This window comes from Moschus berezovskii, chromosome X, assembly GCF_049115385.1.
Source record: "Moschus berezovskii isolate FMDL1 chromosome X, NW_MosBer_1.0, whole genome shotgun sequence".
In the NCBI taxonomy this organism is placed as follows: Eukaryota; Metazoa; Chordata; class Mammalia; order Artiodactyla; family Moschidae; genus Moschus; species Moschus berezovskii.
The window spans coordinates 126,316,684-126,341,042 of record NC_142488.1 but is presented as its reverse complement, the minus strand read 5'-3'; the positions used below and the strand labels follow the sequence as shown (position 1 = coordinate 126,341,042).

The window sequence follows — 24,359 nt, the reverse complement described above, 5'->3', positions numbered from 1 at the left end:
CATTGTCAGGTCCACCAATCTCAACCCAGAGGCCCAGAACTAAGCCCCTCCTATTAGAAAGGGCTCCTCAAACCCTGTGACTCAACATGACCTGGAGAACCCAAGGAAGTGGTGGCTCAGTGGCTCACTGGGGAGGCAGGCTAGGGGCAAGGGTTGCTCTGAGGTCAGCTGTGCGGAGAGGAAGGGCAGACTTCTCCAAAGATTCTGAAGCTTCTTTGAAACCTCCCATCACTTTCTCTCTTAGTGGCGGGGAGTGGGGAATGCCCGTAGCCACCATTTCTCAATCCCATATAACTGAAAATCCTTTCTTTGGTAATTCTGCTTACAATTCTATCAACCAGGACTTCATCGGGGTTAACAATGTTCCACTAGAAAACAGAAAGATCACTGGTGGGTATTAGTGAGAGTGGCTAAGGATATGAAGTTTTTCAATGTTATCAGCAATGCTACATAAAATATTTCAAAACAGAAAGATTTCTCTAGTGGAAACTTAAGTTTCTTGTTTTATAGGTTCACAGTGACTCAAAGTTTCCACGTTCATGACTTCACCAAGTTGTTTTTATTTACTGAGATACTATTTAGGCAGCATAAAAGTAATCATTTTAGAAGTGTACACTTCAGTGGGTTTTAGTATATTCATAAAGTGGTGCAACCATTACCCTTATCTAACTCCAGAACATTTTTATCACCCTCTATGCCCTCTCTTCCCAGCCCCTGGCAACCACTAATCTACTTTCTGTTTCTGGGGATTTGGCTATTTGGGTATTTTCATATAAATGGAATCATACGATGTGTGACCAAACATTTTGTGGCTGCTTTCTTTCACTTAGCATGTTTTCGAGGCTCATGCATGCTATAGATGTGTAAGTATTTCATTCCTTTTTATTGCTGAATGATACCCCATTGTCTGGATATCGTACAGCCCGTTTATTCATTCTTTCACCAGTTGATGGACATGAGCTGCTTCTACTTTTTAGCTATTATGAATAATGCTGCTATGAACGTTGTTTTCGCACTTGGACTTGTTTTCCTCTTTAAATACATATTGAAACAAAAAGGTAGAAGAGAGTATATAGTGAAAATTCTTTTTCCCTGCCTGTTCCAGACACCTATTCCCCTTTCTCCATCAGGAACCAATGATACTGGTGTCTTATGTTTCCTGAGATACTGGGCATATGAAACATAGACAGCCATGTACATTTTTTCTTTTTAAAAAACATAACAATGATACACTACACATATTCTTCTATACCTTACCTTTCCTATTCAATATATCTTAGAGTTTTCAAGTTAGTACTTCAAGAGCCTCGACTTTTGTAACATGTATATGGTATTCAACTGTGAAGATGGACCACAGTTTATAGTTCTTGACGGATAGACATGTAAGTTATTTCAAGTCTATTATTACAAACACTGATGTAAGAGATATGCAAAGTTTAAAATGATGGGACGAATCAACTAAAAAATTTGGTGAGTTTGATCAGATTGCCTTTCCCTAATACCAAGGGTCAATTTGCACTAAAAGAAGCAGCGTTGTGATTTACAAGGAAAGAGACAGAAAGGAAAAGGCTGAAGAGATCTCAAGTGGATTAGGCAGCACCCACCAAAGCTTACTGAAACGGCAGATTATTTTTGTTCAGCCAAAGAAGATGCCACTTAGAAATCCCATGCCAACTTCGTAAAGGTTACCCTCAGCTAATAAGCCACCCAGACAGGAAGTGGCTTTTGATTCCAAGTTGAGTGCTCTTTGTACCAAAGCACGATGCTTGGCCAACGAGTTACAAGACAATAAACTGAGTCAAACACTTATCCTGACAACACATACACGTGCTCATCACGGTGCAGTGCCGCACTGTGAGGCACCGGTGACAGCCGAGATGTGAGCCCTCAAGACTGAGAAGGCGCTTAGTGCTCATCAACTCTTTAGGCAGAAAAGGCATAAAGTATATGCGGTATTTGCCTTTCACAGGTTCACGTTCTCTTCTTTATCTACTGAACAAAATAAAAGGTGACTTCTCAGTTGGGGAGAAGCTGGACTGGAGCCAGCTGAGCGGGGCACAGGGCCTCCGAGGCCAGCGGGCGGGCACAGGAGCCCATGCTCAGCACTGAGCCAGAGCCCGCGTGGCTGAGTCACACAGCCGACCTTCACCTTGCCCGCCCGGAAGGCAACACCACACACCTTCCATATGGAAACCTGTCAGGGATTTTCCAGTTCTGCATCAGAGCTTTAAATGGACCCTGTGAGTGTGCCTTCTGTAAAGCAGAAGAGCAACTTGATGTCTATCATCTCAAAAGTGGGCACTGGCTTTTTTAAAGTTCACATAACTAACAGAAGCCAGGTGACTCGTGCTCTGTCACTGACTTACCAACTTAGATTGTTCCTCCCTGTTTCTTCGACAAACAGGAAAAAGAAATATCACTCCCACTCCCACTCCAATCTCACAGTGAACATTCACAAAATTAACTCTTTGGGTTTCAGGAAAAGGGGTTAATGCTTACAAATTAGCATAATATATGCAACTGGTTAAAACATACTTCTACCAGTGATTTGTGTTAGATGTTAAAACAGGGATCCTCACTCACAGTGTTGTGGCAGGTCAGTGTGGAGGGCCAGGAGTATACTAAAAATCACAAAAACAAACTAATTTTAATTCTCTTCAAGCTGTCTACTCATTTAAAGTCATAAATAAATGCGAAAAAATGCTATATAAAAGACTACACTGGACAAGGGAGTGTACAGAGAACTGAAAAAGGACGTTTACTTTTCAAAGTTTTTAGCAAGTGCAAAATCAATTACAAGCTATGTTTGTCAAGATAAATGAAGACAACATTATAAAAGTTAAATTCATTTTAAGCTTGCATTTAATGCACAAAACAGTGAACATCTGGTTGGGTTCATTGTTTTGTAACTCAATGAATGAGCAATAGACATGGAATCAAAAACCCCATTTACCTGATCACAAGCCAATTTAATTTTTCTTCCTCATCAATAAAATGGGGATATAAATACCTGACCTGCCTTCCCTATAAGACTGTTTTAGGAACCAAATTAAATCCTGTGTGTCCAAGTACTATATGAACTGAAAAGTAGTATAAAAAAATCTGGAAAAGAAAAATATATATAAAAATCAGGCTTTGGACCTAAGTAGATAGTGTCTTTTAGATTTTTCAAGTGCATTTCATTTTTCACATGACTTACAAAATTTCATGGTAAACACACACACATTTATACACCACTAAAATCCAGTAGCAGAACATGGCAAAAGGACTGGCAAGGATTCTCTGTCATGTTAGCCCAAAACTTACAAGGACACACAACTTAGAAAATAGGCATACGCATATTCTAGTTTTCCTTAGGGTCTAATTAATTAATCCTCTTGCTATTTAGTTAATATTTGATTCTTTGCAAAGGCACAAGTAGCAGGAAACAAATACATAATAAGCAAGTTCCACATAATCTTGGTTCTTTCCTTTGATCTACAAATCAAAAGCATACTCCTCTGCCTATTCATAGAGGGTAATTTTAAGTTGCTTTAAGTAACTGACATGGTTTATCCCTCATTCTTTACAAAGAGAACGAACTGGAAAGCTCTCCACATAAGAAAAAATTAAGCCAAGGTTGGTCAGAAGACTTTTTCCCCCAGAAAAATTAAATAAAACAAGGAGCACTTTTTGTTTGTTGTCAGAGGACTGGAGATTTAGTAACCACTTGAAGAAGTGAGTTAATCCCTTTGTAACACAGCCAAAACAGGGTTTATTTTCCTACTGTTATGATGGTAACTTAGAACACACAGGACAACAATATCAAATATCAATTCCCTGCAGAGTTGTAACTTTCTAAATGTAGTATTTAGTAATTTGTCAAGATTATCATTCAACATACGAATAATTTCTACAGAGTAATTGTGCTTTGATGCCACTTTCTATATCAAGTCCTCAAATGCGATCAAATATAAACCAGGTACTGTTTTCATGAAAGAAGAGTACAGGTGTTACAGATGGATAAACTGAGATGTTAAGAAGATTAACTGTCTTGCCTTAAGAGAGGGGAGCAAGGACAAACTAAGAATAGAAGCTCATACTGTCACCTGTCCCCATAAATCTAGAAGCTTTCCACCTTCCTACTAGGTACACAGTCTAATCAATTTCTATGTGGTTTGAACATCTGTTTTGCAGTCAGGAACTGAAGTTTCTAAACTGTTTTGTGGACATGTCATTTACTCCAGGGTGGCCCTGTACATATTAATGACAGAATATAAAGTATTCATATACAAAACAACAGTTTTCAAACAAAATTAAACCAGATTAATAGCAATCATTCAAAAAAGAATTATAACAGAAACTAGATGCAGTTTTAAACCTGTTTTCTACACCATATACAGTAAATCCGTTTTATTATCGGAGCTTATGAAAATCTCAGATCAAAGAGCAAGTAAGTAGTAGAGGAATCAAAACCTTTGCAACCTAATCAGTCTCTTCCAAGACCAAAGGGCATTATCCTTTCATGGCGCTAAGGACTTATAATAGGTTTTAAAGAAGTAGTGTGTCTGTCTCAGGGCATTGCTTAAATTTTTACAACTCCCTATAGGTAATTTTTAAAATCCATGTTCTTCTGACACATTTAAGATATATCTAACCACTCAGTTCTTCACTCACATCCCCAAACCTAACTTTTTATTCTTAAACATTAAATTTTTCTTGGAAGTTTCACAGCTTGGAAGCATCGAAGAGATCTGCTTCTACCCAGGCAACAGCAGCTGGAACTGAAGTGGAAACTGTGGGATTAGCCCCTATAGGGAGGGGGCCCAACTCCTTGGAAATGCTTTTAAGGGCTCTTCAGACAGCTAACTCAGGAGTGCAGGGGAAGACTTCCAGAAGGAAATATACCCAGCCAACCCTGGGGCCAAGGGAGAGTGTTTGGATGGGATTCTGGGGATTGAGAATAAAAAGAACAACAATGCAGCTTTGCAAGGACAGAGGGCGTGCTTTCCACATCAAGGGGGCAAAAGCCACACTGAAAACCTCTCATCTCCATCCCAGTCTCAGTGTTCCCAATTGTAACAAGAGTGTTTTTTAATAATTTGCACTTAACACCTTGACACCAGGGTTTGGGACAGGATCTAGCAGAGAGCAAATTTAGTCCTTAGTTAATTGTTTCCCTGTTGTCCAAATGCAACAGATTTTGTTGGACTGATCAACACTGATGTATTTTTTAAAACACTTTTAAAGATGATATCCTGCCTCTCTGTAAGAACTGGAAGTTATTTGGCTCCTGTCTCAACGATGAAAACAAAATTTACAAGCATACCCCCGCTTCTCTATCAGGGGTCAGCAATGTCTGAGTCACATAAAAGTCCAGATTTAAAAATAAGCCAGTATTCTTTTCCAACTCCATGCCAGAATTCCAGAAAATGTGCGACTTTTAAAATAAGGCCCCTAATTTTTTTGCCCAGTAAAAGTGGGGCATCTATTTGACATCTTCTTTCATGGGACTCTATGCCACTTCAGGCATATTTGTATATTGTTCGAAAAGCCAGACTCAAAGTATGTAAAATACATGAACTTACTTGACTGGTGAAATCTACCACATATTCTTGGAAATTCATCCCGAAGTTATTTGGATTGATAGATACAGAGGGATGACTAGATATGTCATCAGACAAGTAGAGTAAAATGCTAACGGTACACTCCAGAGGCTGGGGATACAGGTGTTCTTCACACTATCACTGCAACTTGGAAATCTTCATAATAAAATGTTAGCAGAAAATAAAAATAGATAAGCAAAAACTTAAAAAAAATCAACTTCAGTGATAAACAAGGCAGGTACTGGCTTAGACTACAGGCAGAGAATGTGGCCCAACCCAGAACCAAAGGACCAAAGTGAGTATGGCGTCCTCCAAGTGAAAGAAAGAAGCCAGCGCCATTGTAAGGCTTTTCAAGCATCATCAAAGAAGCCCTGAAAATCTCCTAACGAACTGTACTATTGCACCCATACATTTTCAGACTTGTGTTGAGCACTTTGAGCTACGGGCCGAGAGAGACCTTTCAAAAGGTTCCCTAATCCATTCACACGGCCCCATCTGAGGGATGACTCTGGAGCCTGCCTCCAGCCTCTTGACTACCTCTCCCCTTTTATGGTCGTTTCAAGTTGAAAGCAATACTCATCTGTTTCCAGATTCCTAAAGGTACTAGAAAAAAAAAATCTAAATATAACAGATGGATAAGTGCTCACAGTAACTGGAAACCAAAATGTAACTTCAGCTTTTGCAGGCCGATGCCCTAACACATGGCTTTAGTGTAATGGTCTCACTGAAGACCTTTTGTCTTTATTCCCACAACAGAAATATTATCCTGATTTTGATGGATGACAGATAAGTTGTTATTTAAAATTTTATTTTAAGCTGACATTAATAACCCTTACTTATTTTAAAATCATTCAGTAAGTGTTCTCGTGTATGTCAAAATTTACTATGAAACACAGTTGAGGGTGTCTGTTGCTTTTTTATTGTCTTTGAAATAGTTCGATGCACTTTAAAAAATCTAATTCAAATGTTGGTGAAACCTCTGGAACATTTCTATGAGTTATAGGGTTCCATGGAATATAATGTGAAAACCAATAGTTTAGAAGGGCCCTCTATTTTTAGTTCAGTTCAGTCGCTTAGTCGTGTCCGACTCTTTGCGACCCCATGAATCACAGCACACCAGGCCTCCCTGTCCATCACCAACTCCCGGAGTTCACTCAAACTCATGTCCATTGAGTCGGTGATACCATCCAGCCATCTCATTCTCTGTCATCCCCGTCTCCTCCCACCCCCAATCCCTCCCAGCATCAAACTCTTTTCCAGTGAGTCAACTCGTCGCATGAGGTGGCCAAAGCACTGGAGTCTCAGCCCTAGCATCAGTCCGTCCAATGAACACCCAGGACCGATCTCCCCTAGAATGGACTGGCTGGATCTCCTTGCAGTCCAAGGGACTCTCAAGAATCTTCTCCAACACCACAGTTCAAAAGTATCAACTCTTCGGCGATCAGCCTTCTTCACAGTCCAACTCTCACATCCATACATGACCACGGGAAAAACCATAGCCTTGACCAGACGGACCTTGGTTGGCAAAGCAATGTCACTGCTTTTTAATATGCTATTTGTAGTTAGTGTTTATAAAATCTACCATCCTTAGGTAATATAAACAGCCACAGAAACCTCTCAAGATTTTATATAATGCTATCATGCTGGTAACTTCCTGTTTTGGAATCCCTTTCCTCATCACTTACAGTATTTAACTCAAACCTCCTGCCCCACTATCCTCAACACCAATTCTCCAGTTTTACACCTATAAACAAAACCCTCAATTCTCATTTCCTACACGGGCCTTTCAAGTTTCAACACTACAAATAATGTGACCATGTAATGTGGGAGATAAAGGGCCTGCGATATGAAGTGCTTTTCACTTGCTGGTAGTTAAAAATAAGCAAAAAGTCCCCCGAGTCTGAAAATGGAGCTTATTTCACATTCAACTTACATCTTTTCCTAGCCACCACCAAAGTAAGTGTCAGAATCTTAGCAAATCTGATAGCAGGTCTAAGAATTTCAAAATTGCAACCACATAATGATATGCATGCTGCAGCGTTTGAGGGTGAAGTATATTATATGGACACCTGCGGGCTGCTCTGAGTGAGCACCTGAACCTACTTTAGTGAATAACACACTATGGATTATGAATCCCCTAGCCACACACACTGATACTACATACACAAACTCCTCACCAGAATCCACAGGAAAACTCCACTGGTTCTGGGAAAGAAACACTTGGAATATCTTAGGGAAATTATTAATTCATAGCCCTGAATCAGGTATGGGCTTCCCAGGTGGCGCTAGTGGTAAAGAATCCACCTGCCAGTGCAGGAGACATAAGAGATGCAGGCTCCATCCCTGAGTTGGGAAGATCCCCTGGAGGAGGAAATGGCAACCCACTCCAGTATTCCTGCCTAGAGAATCCCATGGACAGAGAAGCCTGGCGGGCTACAGTCCACAGGGTCGCAAAGAGTTGGACACGACTGAAGCGACTTAGGAGGCATGCACAAAGCAGGTATAAAAATGGTCATAACACATACATATCACATGGCTTAAGAGGTTTCCAAAGTCTTGGAAAGACCACAAATTCTCACCAAACTACCTAAGGACCACTGCTTTCCTACTGAGGTGAAGAACTGGCACAGAAACTAAATGTTCACCCATCAGATGGAGATCCTTCAGTGAGACATGCTACACAAAGAAGGAATTATCTGGCTGATAGGATAGCAGAATGAGGCTACTTTTCTAAACACATTTTAATATACTTCATCCTTTTGAAATTTAAATTGATTTCATCCTTAGAACCATTAAAACAAAAGTAAAAATTAAGAATTAAAGACATGAGGAAATAAGCACAGTTCTCCACAGTAGGCTTTCAACACACAAGGATGATATGATGCTAATGATGTTGATGTGGATAGTGATGAGGATAAAAGTGCTTGCTATTCTTCCACAAGCACTGTTAACAGCTTTGGGCCTTGATGTTTTAACTTCTGTAAAAGCTTTGACCTCACCTATGCTTATTGTACTGACCATAATAAAATGTATATGACTATGACCTTAATCTCATAAATTTTCTAAGTTCACAGTTGTAAGACACTTGAGCAAGGTTTCAACCCCAGAACTTAAATGAGTATCCAACATTCGTCTCACAAGTATGGATTTCTTTCACCAGTGAGCATCTGTTGTTGGCTTCTCAAGTCTCTGTACTATTAATAGAAGAGTTGATGATGGAGAAAACCTTAAAACAACTTCCATATCCGTTGAGTTTTATGATGTTACAAAACTGTAATAAAAACATTAAGTATTCACGAGTTCCTATCAGACTTGAACTGAACTTGATGACAGACTTTAACACTAATATTTTATTGAGGAATAGGGATGTAAGGGCACTTAAGTCGCTTCTCTTGTCTCAGTCTTTGTACAGTCCTCATGAATCATTTACTAATTCCTTTGCTTGGTTTTAAAGAAAATTAACATGTGTGAGTTTGATCCTAGAGAAGATGAAAGGTCTTGCAAATAGATAAATTATCCACGAGTAAACTAACACACTATACACTAGCATTAAATATGGCACTGACTCGATTTGTGATATATTATTAAATTTCCTAAAACTGAAGTATCTTGTAAGTCTCAAAGTATCATACGGAAGAGGCTAAAAAGTTTTACAAAATGATTTGAACCAATTTCAAGTTCAAGATGGTTTGACTCTACCTACCTTACTGCTCAGAGATCCATGTTTTCATGTCACATCATTTGGGTATGGACAGAGCACTAGATTTGAATTCCAATGTCCAAACCTGACTTCATCTGTGGGAATCCTAGTCAAATCTAACCTTTCTAGTTTAATACATTTGAACTCTGAAATATGGTTTCAACATTTCTATGCATGGAGACTTAGAATGGTGTAATAGATAAAGGAGATACTTTTTTTTAAAATAAAAAATTGTAATATCCAATCAATGTTCCAATTGATTTAATATTCTTAGAAAAGCTAACTTAGAAAACTTAGAAACTTAGAAAACTTAGAAAAGCACTTTTAAAAAGTTCTCACTGAAAGTTAATTCACATTAACAATACTTTATTTTAATTGAAAAAAAGTATTTCCTGGGGCCAATGGTAATGTTGCACATGTTTCTGTATGTATGTGTATGCTAATGCTGCTGCTGCTGCTGCTGCTAAGTCACTTCAGTCGTGTCCGACTCTGTGTGACCCCATAGACGGCAGCCAACCAGGCTCCCCCGTCCCTGGGATTCTCCAGGCAAGAACACTGGAGTGGGTTGCCATTTCCTTCTCCAATGTGTGAAAGTGAAAAGTGAAAGTGAAGTTGCTCAGTCGTGTCCGACTAGTAGCGACCCCATGGACTGCAGCCCACCAGGCTCCCCTGTCCCTGTGATTTTCTAGGCAATAGTACTGGAGTGGCTTGCCATTGCCTTCTCCGGTGTATGCTCATACTTATCTAAAAAAACTTCACTTTCTCTACAAGTGCCCCATGAATTCTGATCGAAGACAGAAGAAGAATCGAAGACAGCAGAAGAATTGAAGACTCTGGAGATACCACTTTTCCAGAGTCCAATTCGGACACTTTCTCTAAGTGAGGCAGTTTCTCTCTTACGGTAAAAATGAATTCTCTCTATATCAGAGGCTGGGAAAGTCAAGAGATGTACAAGAGGTCAAAATTAAGTCCATTAAATCCCAGCCCTGGATTTAGTCACCATGGAGACAGGGAAGATAAATAAACCAGCAACCTTAACAAATGTGCTGCACCTTTGCCAGACATCTCTCTGACTTTACCGTTATTTTTACTTAAGTATCTTTCAGTCCAAACATAACTGACGATGAAGACTACGAAACCAAACAGATTGAGGCCCAAAAGAAATAGGAATGCTCATGCCGGCAAAGGGCAGGCAAAGAGTCAAGAGCAGCCCCCCTCAGCAGTGTGCTCTCTGTTCCCCTTGAAAAACGATTGCAACACGAAGCTCCAGAGGCAATGACATATGGGGAAAATATGTGGCCCTACAGCCAGAGGAAACCATGTCAAAAAAGAAAAACAGACATGAAGTAACTGACCTAATTAAAGGAGAAAAGTATACTGAGAGCAGGAAGACGGGAACACAGCTGGAGGGGAGGGGGCGCCGCGAGAAACTCAGGACACTGAGGTGGGGTTTTGCTGCTTCTTTGATGGAAACCAGGAGCTGAAACGGGTGCTGCCCTTCATCATGGCTCCACTACAGTGAACACAGAATCCGGACATGTGAAGGTCCACCCCCGGCCCTGCTGCACGCCAATGAGAAGCTCTGAGACAGACAGTTACACCTTGTCACATGGCCCTGCTGCACGCCAATGAGAAGCTCTGAGACAGACAGTTACACCTTGTCACATGGCCCTGCTGCACGCCAATGAGAAGCTCTGAGACAGACAGTTACACCTTGTCACATGGCCCTGCTGCACGCCAATGAGAAACTCTGAGACAGACAGTTACACCTTGTCACATGGCCCTGCTGCACGCCAATGAGAAGCTCTGAGACAGACAGTTACACCTTGTCACATGGGACACCTTGTCACATATTTAAGGTATGCAATACATGCCTTGCCACAGACCACAGGAAGAAAAGGGGGAGGCTTGGGATGATGGAATGAAGCAAGCAAAAAGGAACTAGACTATCAGAGCTTGGCATTCAGGCCCTGGGCAGGAGTCTTCACTGTGTTTCACAATTATGTACTAAACACCTACTGTTGTGATCAATGGGAACATCACTGCTTGTGATGTGGCGTTGACTTAAGAGGTAAAAGCTCAAGACTCTCAACGTCTAACGTGTACAAACAGGATAACAACACAAAGAAAACCTCAGAGTGCTACTTACATTTGTCCAGGTGCCTTCTAGTTCTTCTCCATATGTACACGTCACTTGACAAGGTTATAACCACAGCACATACACCATTTTGCATCCTACATTTTTTAATCAGGTTGTATTATACAAATTCTATCATACTGCTTTGCAAGTTTCAAAATTTTAATTTTGAATAGATACATGGAATTCCACTACATAGAAATATCATAATTATTTATCTAAAACTATTTGTTGAATAAATGAACCATTTCTTTAATGTTGGATGTTTAAATTCTAATTTTTGTCCTTATAAACAACACTGTGATGAATATCCATAACATACAGCTTTTTTCTTTTCTTAGAACAGCTTGTTTCTTAGGACACATTTCCCCCAGATAGGATTACTGGATCAAGGGGTACCAATCTTTGTGACTTTTGCCATATATTGCCAAATAACGTTCCAAAAAAGCTTTTTACCAACTTAAAATATTACCAGCAATGAGTAAGTGTTTACTGCTTCCAAGGTAACTGTATTAGCATCAGGTTTTCTTTTTGTTTTTGTTGACTTAACAGATTAGAAATGTACCTCATTACTATTTGAATACACTCATCTTTGCACATCTGTGATGCTGAACATGCTTCCATGTTTTCATTTACTTTGTGACAGAACGTGAATATCTTTTACCCATGTCCCTACTGGAGAATTCATTTAGCCAACAGAGATGGAGACTCTCTGATACGCCAGGCCTTACAATCTATATGAACTCCGTGCACAATATGGAAACCAATTATCCTGTCATATTCATTACAAACTTTTCCTGGCCTGTTTTCCTTTTCAATATTTTGCCCCAGCTCTACTGAAGCATAATTACAAAAACTGTACATATTTAAGGTATGCAATACAACGTGATGGCTTGACATGTATACCCTGTGAAAAGACTATTATTATCAACTTAACATAGCCACCACCTCACAGTTACCACTCTGTCTCTGTATGGTGAGAATACTTAAGATCTACTCTGTCAGCCCATTTTTATATATTTGATTCCATTGATCTCTTCCTTTCTGAGATCTAGCAATTTTTTTTTTTTTTTGTGGCCATGTGGCACAGTTTGAAGGATCTTAATTCCCCAACCAGGGATTGAACCTGGGACCATAGCAGTGTAAGCCTGGAATCCCAACCACTGGACCACCAGGGCAGTCCCCAGAGTTTGATCACTGTATAGTTTACAAGGTTATCATATTTCCAGGGATTTGATAATTACACTATTTTCTGTGGTCTTCTTTATAAGTTTCTGTAAGAGTCTCATAAATATATCCTTCTCTAATTATAAAATTCAAAGCTTCAATTTCTACTTCATGATTTGTGACCTTTACCATATCTCGCTCTTTCAACGGAAGCACTTAATTTTAAAAAACGAGATATAAAATAAAAGCTGGGGCTTCCTCGTGGTCCAGTGGCTAGGACTTCACCTGCCCAGTGCAGGGGGGCCTGGGTTCAATTCCCAGATCTCACAGAGCAAGATCTGCAACTAAAAGTTCACATGCCGAAACAAAGACATGGTACTGATGCTCCTGCTCTGAATCAGGTCCCATCAGAAGCTATCCCTCCTATCACATGTTTACCCTCAACCCTTTTAAGGTATTCCCTTCAAATGAACATCACCTAGTATGCACTTGAAAATTCACACACTGCTATTTTGAGAGGAAAGATGGCTCTAACTTTGTAGTCGCAATAGCGCAATAGACCTGGGGATGAAAAGTCACTTGTGTGTAAGAGCCAAGCAGGTCTTACAAAAGAGTAAGACATTCAGATAATGGCACCCGACCCTTGTCCTTAGTGTCAAGGAGATAACAGAGTGGTGGACACTGTGGCAAGTTTCAGAGCTCATGTTCTATCTAAAGATACAGCAGCTATTTGGCTCCAGCCTAGCATTGCTCAACAGGAATGCAGGCTCGATGCTGCCAGATCTTCTGATCTTTCAAGAGAAGATGAAAATCTGAATTTTTTAAAAAAAATGTGAAATCTCTCAATTTCTAAATGATTGGCAATTCACTTAAAACTTTAAAAGAACACCTCTGTGTGCCAGATCCAGCCCACCAGCTTTAGACCTTGGCTCTAGACAGAAGATTTCCAAAGTCTTTAAGCCTGTGTGACCCATCTGGGCTGCTTTTCCTGCTTACTACAAGTGCACCAAGAAGAGCAGTCACATGAATTTACATGGTATGAATCAAATCACCATGACTATTACTCTTAAAAATTTTGTTTTGTGAATATTAAAAACTGCCAAATCGATAATGAAAGTGACTATATGTCAATGATACAAATATTTCCTAGAAGTGAAATTAATGTTCCCTTAATTGACAATATCTCTACTACAAAAACTAATACATAGAATACCCAGCTCAAGTATGCATTAAGAATTACATTGTATTCAAGTTTTTGTTCCAAGTAATTCCATACCTATTGGGCAGCCAAAGGGAACAATTTCAAGTTCTTGAATTATAAAACTTACCTGTGAAAACTGCTGTGCTAAACATAAAACAGGATATATTATCATTAAAGAAACCCAAAATATATCCTCATGTGGAAACTGCAAAGTCCATTTTCCTTAACTGTCCAATTTTTTCAAATAAACTTTTAAAAACAAGAGTGTGAAATACACAGTTACATTTGTTTTCATTTTGGGGGCATTTGGGTCCCAGACACAGCTGCACATGCTCATATGGAGGTGGCATAATTCACAGGCTCAAGGAGCAAACTGGAGATAGGGACTTTGGTTTGCACCTCTGAACCCATACTGGTCTACTCAATACTGGGCAATTTATTTTAAAAAGGAAAATCAAGGTTTAGCTTCCTAAGTGAAAATAATCTAGGGATGTCCTACCCTTGAAGACTATTAAACCAAAATGCATCATTCTTTTTGTTTTGCTCACTCTTATACTCCTGACCTAGTCCATAGAAGGGCTGAATGAATGAATAAAAGAAAGGAAAACACATCACAAGACACCACAGCATCGTGACTGTTGAGTTATTACTTTAAAATCAATGCCACAGATTTCTGTCACAGTGGAGCAGAACTTAATGGATTCTATTTCATTAAATCACTTGAGAAGCTCACTGCTCTCAAAGAAAACCCAAAGATGTTAAGTTTTAGTCAAAGATGTCATTGGGGTAATTGTTAATGTCAGAAAACCACTTCAAATATGCCTTCAAAGGACTTCAACTAAAATGTTCCATTTTGCCTCTTTTCCGGCTGGAACCATGGAGGGTGCAGAAGAGAAGAAAAAGAAGGTTCTTGCTGTGCCAGAAACCCTTAAGAAAAAGCGAAAGAATTTCGCAGAGCTTAAGATCAAGCGCCTGAGAAAGAAGTTTGCCCAAAAGATGCTTTGAAAGCAAGGAGGAAGCTTATCTATGAAAAAGCTAAGCATTACCACAAGGAATACAGACAGATGTACAGAACTGAAATTCAAATGGCTAGGATGGCATGAAAAGCCGGCAACTTCTATGGACCCGCGGAACCCAAACTGGCATTTGTCCTCAGGATCAGAGGTATCAACGGTGTGAGCCCAAACGTTCGAAAGGTGCTGCAGCTCCTTCGCCTCCGGCAGATCTTCAATGGCACCTTTGTGAAGCTCAACAAGGCATCTATTAACATACTGAGAATTGTGGAGCCATACATTGCATGGGGGTACCCAAATCTGAAGTCTGTAAATCAATTGATCTACAAGCGTGGTTATGGCAAAATCAACAAAAAGCGAATTGCCCTGACAGACAACGCATTGATTGCTTGATCTCTTGGGAAATACGGAATCATCTGCATAAAGGATCTGATTCATGAGATCTATACTGTTGGAAAATGTTTCAAAGAAGCAAACAACTTCCTGTGGCCCTTTAAATTGTCTTCTCCACAAGGTGGAATGAAGAAAAAGACCACCAATTTTGTAGAAGGTGAAGACGCTGGCAACAGGGAAGACCAGATCAACAGGCTTATTAGAAGGATGAACTAAGGTATCTACCAGGATTATTTTTGTAATCTGGTCAATTAATAAACAATTGAAACAAATTGAAAAAAAAAGTTCCATTTTAAGAATACAGTCTTGTACACAGTTTCTACTGAAGTTTTCTTACTGACAGAGTTTGTCAAGGCTGCAAACTACAGTGGAAGTGGTAAGGGCAAACAATGTTTGTGATTGGCCAAGTTTCACCTGGCCAGCATTTCCAATTCAGTTGATGGGAGGATGTTTTTAGCTTTTCTGTGTATGTCCTTAAACAATCTAGTGTTTGTTTCTGTGGAAAAATAAAAGTAAGACCTGTGAAAGGGCACAGAGCAAAAACCTTGGCTCCTTAAACAGAGCTTTTCAACTGCCCTAGGGCTCGGAGGAGGAGAAGAGTTGCAGGCCAAGGCAGTTCTGGTTTGGTGTTCTCTACTGTGGTTAGACCTAAAGCTTTATTTGAGGAGAGGCTTTTATCATTTAAAAAAAAGTTTGAAAACAACCCTTCTGGATAAAGGCTGGGGCTGATAGTAATGCCAGGACTTAAACCTGAAGATGGAAGAGTTGATCATGGCTGGCAGCTGAAAGAAACTGGGAAGGATCTCTGACTACCACTATAACTGATGAAATTGATAAAATCCAGATTAAACATTTCTAAAAAGCTGTCCTACTTGTTTACTCTTTAGGGTTTATATTTTCTATCTAGGTTTTAATATATTTGAACATATATATATATATAAATCTCTGGAGAATTCTGTATCAAGTAGATGTAACAAAGGCTACTACCCTAACTGAAATGACAGGCCCTACACTGCATGTGGGACAGAGCACGGAAGGGGGCAGGGTGGAGGGGAAGGCAGAAATGCAGCAACCTTTTTGATGGATGAAACTAGAAATCCTGAGTGGTCTGGTGCCAGTAAATGTTACTACCGCTCTTATAAACACAAGGAGACTGGGGCCCAGAGAGCAGCAAGACTGCGGCTCCTTACACTGTGCCTAGAGGAACCGTCTTGCAGAGTCCCTTCTTCTAGTTTCTGCAAAGGTGAACATCCCTGATCTCTCAAAAAAGACAGAAAAGAGTAACCTGGCATCATCACAGAGTCTCCAGAACCTGCAGAAGCTACCAGGATTAGGTCGGATGGAGGATGCCTCTCCAGGGTATGCGAAATGGAAGGACTGGCCTTGCCCGGCTGCTCACAACCACGCGGCTACACTCAGAACTTTAGCCCTAATCAGAAGATGATCTGCCAGCCCACATTAAGGTGACCCCACGGAAATGCTCCAAATTGGCAGACTGCGAGCGGCTGCCCCACACCTCGGCTTGGCTCACCCCAGGCCTGAAGAGTCCTGACAGCTGACTGGGCAGCCCAGGAGCTGCTCCACGCAGCTTTCCTGTTCCCTACCGTCCAAAGGGTGCCAGAGGCAGATCTGTAGCCTCAGGCCGAACTTCTAACCACTCTGCTGTGCTTGGCACATTCACTTCTCATGCCCCCAAATTAAAAGCAAATGAGATGTTTTCACCCTTGAAAAGGCAATCCCCAGAGACCTCGCATCTAGGGTAAGCAGTGACATTGGTCAGCTCAATTAAAACAAACGCACTTAAAATCTACCACACAGATAAAGATCTCTGGACAGTGTTGACGCGAACGCCACACACCAGAAGGTGGAGACTGGTGTAATAATGTGTGGCAATTGGGAAAACTTACCTCACAGTGGATGTGTGCAGAACGGGATGTATTTGGCGAGGGCGGGACACTGCTAACAATCACCTCTGATGTGCCTAAGTTAGGAAAAAATGAGAAGCAAGAGGTCAAGTTAACTTTTCAGGAGAAAAACTAGAAGTTTCTTAAAAAAAAAAAAATCCTCAAGATCCAAAAGCCAACTTCCTTTGAAATGGCTCATGGTAACACTTTCTTCTCTGTATTTACAACTCTTAAAGTTAAGGAAAACTGCCAAGATATTCTGCATATTTCCCCAAATGTCTGTTTATCATATAACATTCGCACCGGCAATGGATCTGGCCCCCTCATTATCAAGCTGTATTAGCTCAAACACTCAGCATTGTTAGCAGAGTGAGCTCATGGCCTATTTCAGTTTTAAATTAACATTTGGCAATCACCCGGGTAATCAAAACAAATGACTCAGTCATTTAGATTAGATTTATTAGTTGAGTCCCCCTCCCCCTTTTAACATCTCTAGCATATTTTGCCACAGGAGAGCTCAGATCCAGCACAAGGCACCAGAGGAATAGTTAGAGGTGTTGCCATGGAGATGAGGTGCTTTGTGACCACTGAAGTTATCTCCAATCAACAACAGGATTAGGCAGCAGGCTGATGGGCAGGCTCATCCCCGCATGGATGGTTCTGCCTGACTAGGAAACAGGTGTGCCCTGTGCTTTTCCATTGACACAAAGATGGTACACTCTGACACGCTGCCCTCTCCGCACTCTCCAGGCCTCCCCACAGGCAGTGCTGACATCACCACCTTACCCGCACCCCATTATTCAGAAAGGACTAGCTGGGGCTAAATGCGATCACTGTATCTTCCCCAACATGTGAAATCCTGAAACTCACACCAAAGGCTCTTTTAATCAACTGTGAAATGTACATGAGGGAAAGAATTTGAAGGAAAAAACAGCTCTCTGAGAGAAGGCCCTTCCCCCCCCAAACCCAGGCCCACCTGTTCTGTTCACTCCTCCATTCCCACACCTAGAACAGTACCTGGCACACAGGAGGCACTCATGAAGCATCCATTGAATGAAATAAGGCAAACAAAAACCAAGGATTATAACCAGGCTCAAAACTTCCCCCGCCACAACCAACCTGTTCCAAGCCGATCATCAAACAAGCAGTGGTTAGAGATTTTCTTCTCAATGTTAATGAATGGGAAAATAAATCCAGTTACTTCAATAGGCTAATGGGTTCATCTATTTAGAGACCTTAATGACAACTGTTGAAGACAACTTTTTCAAATTCAGTATGGACAAGTCTGCTGACGATAGGGACAGGGGTCTTGTCTGACAGATCTAAAGCCCCAGATCTAAAGGGAAATTTGTTAACTTTCAAAAGTGAATGCTTAAATTGACTGACTCCAAAGAAATGCCTTCTAGTCCCCTTCCCACCTACACTTAAGGAGTGACAATATTTTCTTGTTCTAAGAGCTGGACACAACTGAGCGACTTCGCTTACTTACTTACTTATCATATGAACAATGTCTCATTGGTTCCATTTTCTATCTCATTTGTCTTACAGGACTTTAAGTTTCTTGGTGACAGGGACAGGAATCCCTGATTTCTTTTCTACCTCCCAGGACTTAGCATGGTATGTATGTACAAAAGGCTTGGCTCAGCCTCATCTCCCACCACCCGCACCCCAATCGTATGGAACTCACTGTTTCTAAAAGGTGCCACACCCTTGTATGCAGCTGCGGGAAGAATGCAGCATGGCACAGCTGTTCACAGCAAGGGCGCCGGAGTCAGACTGCCTGGGTTCATGTGCTGGCCCCGCCTCATATCAGCTGTGCAACCTCTGGGAACTCATAATGGTAAGTGACCTCACAGAGAGACTGAGCGCTGGCAAGATGGCAGGGCATGTAAAGCACTTAACCAGGGCCTCACTCATACAAGGCACTCAGTGAACATCAGATATATAATTATCACGATGATTACAGCAGGCAGAGAGTGAAATGTTATCAAACTCAGATAATAATTTCATATGCTGCCACAGACAGTTGGCCCCAAGTATACCCCTACTTAGATCCAACCCAACCTAAACTTTGAATCTGAATCCATCACAGTCTAGCCTTATGATACTAGTCCATTTTACTCACCTTGTTGGAACCAATTTTTCCTCGAGATAGATTCGATATGTAGTGGGCTCTATTGGAAGGAATCCCATTCTCTAAACAACCAGAATAGCTTCCTCCCTAAGATCCCAACATTGCCAGTACTTTCCCTGCCTTCTCTCTGTCTGCTCCCTACCTCTACAAGCTCGAGGAGCCTTGTGGGGCCAGGGGAGGCCAGAGAACTTGTTTTCTAGTAACCACACCAAGTCACCAGCTCTCCTTGAGTCCTTGAGTGTTATGTTCCCTGACACCCTCCAGAGGGCAGTAGAAAGAAACGCCCAAAGGCTGAGCAGACAGAACTCTCCGCACCGGGGTCCAACTTGGTCCCCTGCCAGAGGAGTCTTGGCTTGCAGAGTTCATGGTTTCACCATCAAGAACTACCCCACAAAGAAAGATAAAAACATACAGCAAGATTTTAACAGCGTCTGTATCTCCATTTCACTTTATTGTCAGGGCGAGTGCGTCCCACTGAACATTTAGTTGGGGTTGGGGGGATAAAGGCACTCATGGCGATAGTGTTGTGTATACTTTCCAATCTGCAGTGTGCCACTGTGGCCGTGACCAGACATAACACAAATTGTGTTGATGATATTGTGCAAGTCAAAGAGTAAAAACAGGACAGCGGCCAAACACACTGGGTAAAATGTGATGACAGCAAAGTAATCCAAAATAAAACCCAAACACTTTAGGGTCAGTCATGCTTTCAAATAAATCACGTTAATCTTATCCCACCCTGACAGAATTAATAAGTGAAGTTAGACAAACTATTTATGTTATTCCAGAAGCCAGAAGCTACATTCTAGTGACATTCAACATACACAATCATTCTCCTTCAGGTTTAACAAGGGTATTTTGGTCACAGACACTGACGATCCTATCACTATGGACAGCCAAGCCTAAATGATCCCCAGATCACCAATCAACTGAGTGAATTATATGGAAACATAAGATCCAGAAACAGCAGCTGTCTGAATGAACCTAAAGACCAGTTGAATCAGTCAAAATGGATGAGCGCCACAGAATCATTGTCTCCTCTAAATTCTCAGAATGCAATTGTCATGGTAACTATTCCTTAATCATATACTTCCGAATATTCTCTCCTACCTTAGAAACCAAAGAGCAGTGAGCCCCAAATACCTTAATTAGGTACGCTTGTGATGGTACCAGGCAGCAGCTTAGACTTATTTATCCTGCTTTGATTCAAATGCTTAATTACACTGTTATGGTTGTCAAGACATCAGCATATGCACATCTAAAACACATTTGAAATGTTACCATTATATGCAATAAGAAATACAAATGAGATGGCTACTGGCTTCTTTCCTTTAGCAGAAGAACTGATAAAGCGGCTCTTACCCAGTAAAATTATTTATTGGTATAAATAAACAGTTAAGATAAAAGATGCCTCATTTTAGTAATTTCAACATAATCAAGATCTACAACATCATAATCAAATCTTTACTAACACATTAACTTAATACAGAAACAAAAACCAAAAGGATATTATGTTATAGAAATAAAATAAAATCCAATTTTGTGTCCTTAGATTGAGTATAATATACTCTATGTCTGGAAGATTATCTGTTCCACACAAGTCTCTACATTTACTTTATATGATATAATATTCTTCAGAAATTGGAAAGAGAAAGGTTTTTCTTTATTCAACCTGGCAAAAGAGAGGTTCTATTCTTAAAAGAGATCTATTAGATATGCTACCCATTTTAAGTTGTGATCCCTCTAGATTCATCCTTAGACTTTTATGCACAACTTTTCCAAAGTTAGAGTAGTACGCCACTTAAAAATATTGCATTGGAATATATGGAACCTTTTTAAATACCCAATTTGCTTGTACTGATTTCCAACTAGTAATAAAAGGTCTTTCCTTCCAGACATGGCACAACCTGTATACTAATAAAAGGAGGAAAGGTAAGCAGTGTGTCCACCAGGCCTCAAATAGGCACTAAGGAGCTCTTTTGACAGGCCATTCCTGGATGCAAATTTACAGAATTTTTGGTCACAAAGGGTGGATAAGAAATAAACATATATTCATTCCTTTTTAATTGGCATACTAAAATTTGCAACAAAAGCAAAAATAATCAAGTGGGACTACATAAAATAAAAAAGCGTCTGTGCAGCAAAGAAAATGATCAACAAAGTGAAAAGGCAACCTATGGAATGAGAGAAAAATATTTGCAAATCATATATCTGATAAGGAACTAGTATCCAAAATATACAAAGAACTCATACAACTCAATGGCAAAATAAATAATCCAATTAACAAATGGGCAGTGGAAGTGAACAGACATTTTCCCAAAGAACACAAACACATGGCCAACAGGTACATGAAACGATGCTTCAACATTACGAATCTCCCTGGTTCAACATCAGGGAAATGTGAACCAAAACCACAAAATCACCTCACACCCACAGAATGGCTATTATCTAAACACTACAAATAACAAGTGTTGGCAAGGATGTAGAAAACAAGGAACATTCTTACACTGTTGGTGGGAATGTAAATTGGTGCAGCCACTACAGAAAACAGTATGAAGGTTCCTCTAAAAATTAAAAATAGAACTACCCTATAATCTAGCAATTCTATTTCTTGGTATTTATCCAAAGAAAAGCCCAAAGATCATCTGCACCCCCACTCATTGCAGCACTACTTACAATAGCCAGGATATGGAAACAACCCTCTTACCCATCAACAGATTAATGGATAAAGAAGAGGTAGTACATGTATATACAATGGAAGGCTACTGAGACGGAGGAAGAAGGAAATCTCGCCACTTCCAACAACACGGATGGGCCTCTGGGGCATAATGTAAGTGACATTAGACAGAGAAAGACAAATATTGTATGATTTATCATATACACAATCTAAAAAATAATTTTTTAAAAGCTCATATATACATTGACATGAATCCAATACAATAAAGTAATTAGCCTCCAATTAAATAAACTAAAAAATAGAAAGAAAGAAAAAAAGCTCATACATACAAAGAACAGATTAGTGGTTGCCAGAGGCAGGGGTTGGGGAAATGGGTGAAGAGGGGGTCAAAGGTTAAAAAAACACACTATTTTCCTCATATGCTTTTACATAACTGCTGGCTAATGAGCTTTATAAGACTAAAGAAAAGTAGAAAAACAAATAAAACATTGAGAATACTTAGAAACACAAAAGTCATCGATAACAGAATAAACTAAAATTACGAGGCATGAGGAACAAGTAGGAACAATGCAAAAAAACCCATCAGCACCACCACCACCACCAAAAAAGAACAACAACAAATGGTGAAATCCAGCAAGAAAAATGGAGCAGCAAATATTTGCTAAAGTTAAAAGGTAAAATCTTGAGATCCTGTCCTTTGCCCTAATGTTCAACGGTATTTTTGTTTTAAAAATATGAAGATTGATGTCCTTTCAATGCCTATACAACAGTTCCCAAATAAAACAAATGATAGAATAAAAATTCACTTAACTGACTGACAGACTTCAAGTAGTCACTGCCAAGTTTACGACATTCCCACAACTCCAAGCATTCTTTTGTCAAGAGAAACAGGATTCCCCCCTCCTGCCCCGCCATGATAACCATGGGAAGCTTTCTGGGTGACTATAATTTGTGTTTTTCTATAACTCACTGGGGGATACCTACCCAATTAGAACTCCAAAATCAAAGCAATGAGGGACAAAGGATGAGTACAGATGCATAAAACGTGACAATTCTGATAGCTGCCTCTGCAGGGTCCGGGTTATCCCAGAACACGAGAGAAATTCCTGAGTCAAAGGCTTAGTTCTAATGCAGCCTTCTCCCCACAGAGCCATCACTGAATCCTAGCCATTTGTCCTACAAAGAGCTTTCATACCTTTTCTTCCTTATAATCACATCTCTACAATCCGAATTTGGTTCATGATTACTTCAGACCTAGACTGCTTACTTCACCAGGCTTCCTAATATGGATGCACTCCTGTCTTCATAGAGCTGCTAGAATAACCATTCAAATGTACCACCTTGAATGGATCACTCCTGTTCCTCCAAACTTCCCTGTCCTTCAATCTAAACGCCAAATTTCTAGCATGAAACCTAAGGCCTCCCAGTCATATTCAAATCTATTTTCCCCATCTCACCACACTCAACTTCGGCTTTGGCTGACTCCATGCCTCTGAGCTTTGCTACCACTGCAGAGTAAGAGGTGCTTTCATTCATGTCACCTTCCCTAAATCAGTGAGATTCTCAAATTGGCTGCGCCTGGGAAGCCAAAGCAACTAGTAACGTCTGAGTGGCCCCCTTGTTCCCCCAGATGAATCTAATGTGCAGCCAAGTTTAAGAACAACCGTCCCAGTCTCCTGGGGGAGGGGTTACTGAAACACAAAGTGTTGAGCTGCATCCCCAGTGCTTCTTCAGTGGGTCTGAAATGGGGCCCATGAATCTGCATTTTCAACAAGCTCCCGGGTAATGCTGATGCTGCTGGTCCAAGGACACCACTTTGCTAAATGCTAGTCTATAGTTGTCTGAAAGTGAAAGTGAAGTAGCTCAGTCGTGTCTGACTCTTTGCAACCCCATGGACCGTAGCCTACCAGGCTTCTCCATCCATGGGATTTTCCAGGCAAGAGTACTGGAGTGGGTTGCCATTTCCTTCTCCAGGAGATCTTCCCGACCCAGGGATTGAACCTGGGTCTCCCGCATTGTAGGCAGATGCTTGACCATCTGAGCCACTAGGGAAAATAGTTGTGTAATCAGTACAATTATATAGTATAAATATATGTACCAAATACACATAATAGTAACTCATATGCATATTTCATTTGGCAAAAGAGAAGGTACTATCTCCTGGAATCCTTCTATTACCACCCTGTACTGTTGTTTAACTTTTTAACCCTTTTGCTTTTGAACCAATCTATATAGAATGTCAGTGTTCTTGCCTGGAGAATCCCAGGGATGGGGGAGCCTGGTGGGCTGCCGTCTATGGGGTCGCACAGAGTCGGACACGACTGAAGTGACTTAGCAGCAGCAGCAGCAGAGATTATCCAGTCCAATTCCTTTTATAAACTGAGACCCCGAGAGGGAAGTACTTTGCCCAAGGGATCAGATGGTTACTGGTAGAACTTGGGCTAGCAC

At 40.5% G+C, this 24,359-nt stretch overlaps 1 protein-coding gene and 1 pseudogene across 2 annotated transcripts in view; one reads left to right on the top strand and one right to left on the bottom strand.

The window, feature by feature from the left end:
* Nucleotides 1-24,359, bottom strand: part of FHL1 (four and a half LIM domains 1) — a 56,563-nt gene that overhangs the window by 18,762 nt on the left and 13,442 nt on the right. For both annotated transcript variants that reach the window (XM_055438158.2, XM_088834151.1), the window contains exon 2: nucleotides 17,104-17,177. The gene's annotated coding sequence lies outside the window, so the exon portion shown is untranslated. The remainder of the gene's footprint in view (nucleotides 1-17,103; nucleotides 17,178-24,359) is intronic.
* LOC129564302 (large ribosomal subunit protein uL30 pseudogene) lies at nucleotides 14,634-15,412 on the top strand (annotated as a pseudogene).